We start from the raw sequence: 3,564 nt of genomic DNA on the forward strand, positions 1-3,564 counted from the left end.
ATAAAATAAAATAAAATAAAATAAAATAAAATAAAATAAAATAAAATTACCTTAAAACGTAAGAAGAAAGAGGAGAAGCAGAAGCAGCAGCAGCAAGGTGGTAGTGCCCACATTTAATCCCAGCACTCGGGAGGCAGAGGCAGGTGGATTTCTGAGTTCGAGGCCAGCCTGATCTACAGAGTGAGTTCCAGGACAGTCAGGGCTACACAGAGAAACCCTATCTTGAAAAAACTGAAAGAAAAAAAAAAGAAGAAAAGAAAAAGAATTAACCTTGAGTATTTTCTTGAAAGCTGTATCTCTATCAAACATTGGGGGGTTAGCACGTCAATATATAAATGGGGAGGGGCCACTCATACAAGACATCGTCCTCAACAGTTTATCCCTGTGATGGTAAATCTTGATTCGATAGAGAACAGTCTAGTAAATTAGAAAGTCACACTTCTGGGCGGATCTGAGGGCCTTTTCGGGGACTGTTAGATTCGTATCTACAGGGTTCTGGTTTAATGAATAATTTAATTCAAAGACAAATCACAATCTGGACAGATCATCAGGAGACTGAAGTTTGGGAAGTGGAAGCTAGTTGGATGGTGTTGGTTACTGGAGGCCCCTCGAAGGCCATCATCAGTTTGTTTTGTCAGCCCTGGCGACTGAACTCGAGGTGTGCCAGGCAAGCATCCCACCACTGGGCTGGGCTTACTCCAGCCTTTTCTGTGTGTGTGTGTGGGGGGCTTTCCACCAGGACTCCAGCCACTTAGTTCCGCCCTAGCCTCCTTGCTCTGTTATTCGGACTATTCCTACGTTTTCACGAAGCTTGGGCAGCACAGTGGTGCTCAGAGTTGTGAGTGAGCACCGCCATCGCAAAAGCTCACCACTGGGGAGGAGGGAGCTATTAAGAGGCAGAGGTTGAAAGCCAGTGTGGAGGAGCCCTAGAGAAAGCAAAATGTGGGCAGAAGAGAAATCCGGGTGTAAGGGGATCAGGGAACTCCAAGCCAGTACCTTGGCATTTGACTGTAATTCCACCAAGTTCTAAGCAGAGGTGGGAGGATCTCAAGTTCAAAGTCAGCCTGAACTACAAAGAGAGACCATCTTAAACTAGAGTACCACAGAGCTGGGAAACTAGGCCCGTGGTAGAGCGCAGGCCCAGCATATCCAAGGCCACCGATTCCTTCTCCAGTACTGCAAAAATAAATAAAACACAACATAAAGAAGGTAAACAGGGCAGGCAAGATGGCTCAGCAGGTAAAGGTGCTTGCCACCAAACCAGACGACTTGAGCTGGATGCTCAGAACCAACATGGTAGAAGCAGAGAACCGACTCTGGAAAGAAGTTCTCTGACCTCCACACATCCGCTGCGGCACGCATGCGTGCATATACATAAACAAACAAACAGCCGTGCAGTGGCGGCGCACGCCTTTAATCCCAGCACTTGGGAGGCAGAGGTAGGCGGATTTCTGAGTTCGAGGCCAGCCTGATCTACAGAGTGAGTTCCAGGACAGCCAGGGCTACACAGAGAAACCCTGTCTCGAAAAACCAAAAACAAACAAACAAACAAACAAAGTGTGCTCCGACCTACACACAGCTGCTGTGGTATGCATGCATGAACATACAAATAAACAAACAAAACCAACCAACCAACCAAACATATAGACAAATGCCTTAAAAAAAAAGAATGTGTACCATAGTCCATATTAATGTTGACACACATTTCTATTAATCGGGGTTGTACCCATCTTTCTCCCACTGCTGTAGGCAGTCCTTCAGTGAATGTCCTTCCAAGCTATATTTTAGACATAATCCTCCATTGTTTCTTTAGGATAAGTTCCTAAAAACATACAGTTTGTGGATCACGGCATCTGTGTGCTTTTTTAGAGTCCATAAATACACAGTCCCATTCTCTTCCTAGTGCCCTATCCTGGCTCCCAAACAGTTGCTGACGGCTAGATGGGGTTCCTCCTACTTCTCTGACCTCCGAGGAGCAGGTACCAGCCCAGCCCAGCTGGCTGAATCCCAGAATCAAGCAGGAAGCCGCCTTCTCGATAAGTCAGGCCTGTGACTGGCGATTTTTGTGCAGTCACATTCATTTTGTTAAATAAAACTTGTGGCGGTGGTTTGAGCATGTGGTTCAGCTGTTAAAAGGATTTTCCTAGTGTGCCTGAGATCTGGCTTGGACAGCCCCCCACACACACACACCCCCGCCGCCGCCATGACATAAACCAGGCATGCTGGCGTGCTTCTGTAATCCCGGTTTGGGGAGGTGGAGTCGTGAGGCCAGTAGTTCGAGACCATCCTTAGCTATAAGTTCAAGGCCAAAGGCAAGAGCATAAGATTTGGATCTGGGACCTGCCCTGAGCCCAACAGGCCCAACCAGGAGAGGTGAATCATGGGAAGTGATTTCAGGCTGGTTGCAGAAGACTGATTGTAACCAGTGTGCTAGCCAGGCTGTACCAGACAGCGTGCAAGCCTTAATCAATTTGCTGGTTGGTTAACTCGGGCGTGTCCAGTTGAGTTGTTTTCTATGCCTCCTTCCTTCTGGTCTACAAATGCTGTCGCACTGTCACGGTTGGAGGGTGAGAGCCAGTTCTGGTTTGGGGAGTTGCCCAGTGACAAATCCTTTCCACCTTGTCTGGCTTGGCTTAGATATACGCTACTGACTTTAATTGATCCAAGGAATTTTACTCTCAATAGTTTCCTTACTTACGCATCTGTTTTATTAAGTCATCCAGAGCGCTATTCCCAGGCTGGCGAGATGGCTCTGTGGGTAAAGGTGCCTGCTGCCCAGCCTGATGACATGAGTCCTGACCCTTGGCCCAACATGGTGGAAGCAAGGTTGTCCCCTGACTTCTACATACACACATGCTGTGACACACTTCTCGTGTCCACTAAATAGGTAGTAGATATAAAAATTATTCCCTAGATGTGTTAAAATCTGTGTGTTCCTTGGCCAGACAATATGTGAACACGGTATGGTGTTCGAAAGTTGTAAAGCCAAAGAGAAAAAAATGTTCTCCCTTACATAGTCGTCTTGGCTTCAGGGTCCCCCTCTTCTACAGGTCAACGAGCCAAGGGGTGGGGCATTTTGTGGTTCCTGATAGAAACTGTGAGTTTGGCTAATGTGTTTGTAACCTTGCAAATATTTTCGAGGTTGGTTTTTTAAAGTACATTTGTATGGTTTTACTTTTATTTTACCTTATTACCTTAGCATGTGTGTGTGTGTGTACATGTGTGTGTGAGTGTGAATGTGCATGTGAGTATGTGCGTGTATATGTGTATACATGCATGTGTATATGTGTACATATAGGCAGGTGTGTGTGTATACGTGTGTGTGTGTGTGTGTGTGTGTTTGCCTCTGTGGTCTTTGTCTAGGATGAACCTGTCTGTTCCAGTCAGAGCATTCCGTGCTGCAAAGCCTTCTTCTGTTTTGTTGAATAGTTTTGTGGCACTTCTAGCAGTGGGTTTAGGAGCTGCACAAGAAGCCTGGTCTAGATTTACCACGTCCCAGTGTGACTCTTAAACAATTGCCCATTTCTACCTCTCCGTCTCTTTGAATGAATAGCTCTGCTTGAC

The sequence above is a fragment of the Grammomys surdaster genome, unplaced genomic scaffold, assembly GCF_004785775.1.
Source record: "Grammomys surdaster isolate TR1022 unplaced genomic scaffold, NIH_TR_1.0 164, whole genome shotgun sequence".
Classification (NCBI taxonomy): Eukaryota; Metazoa; Chordata; class Mammalia; order Rodentia; family Muridae; genus Grammomys; species Grammomys surdaster.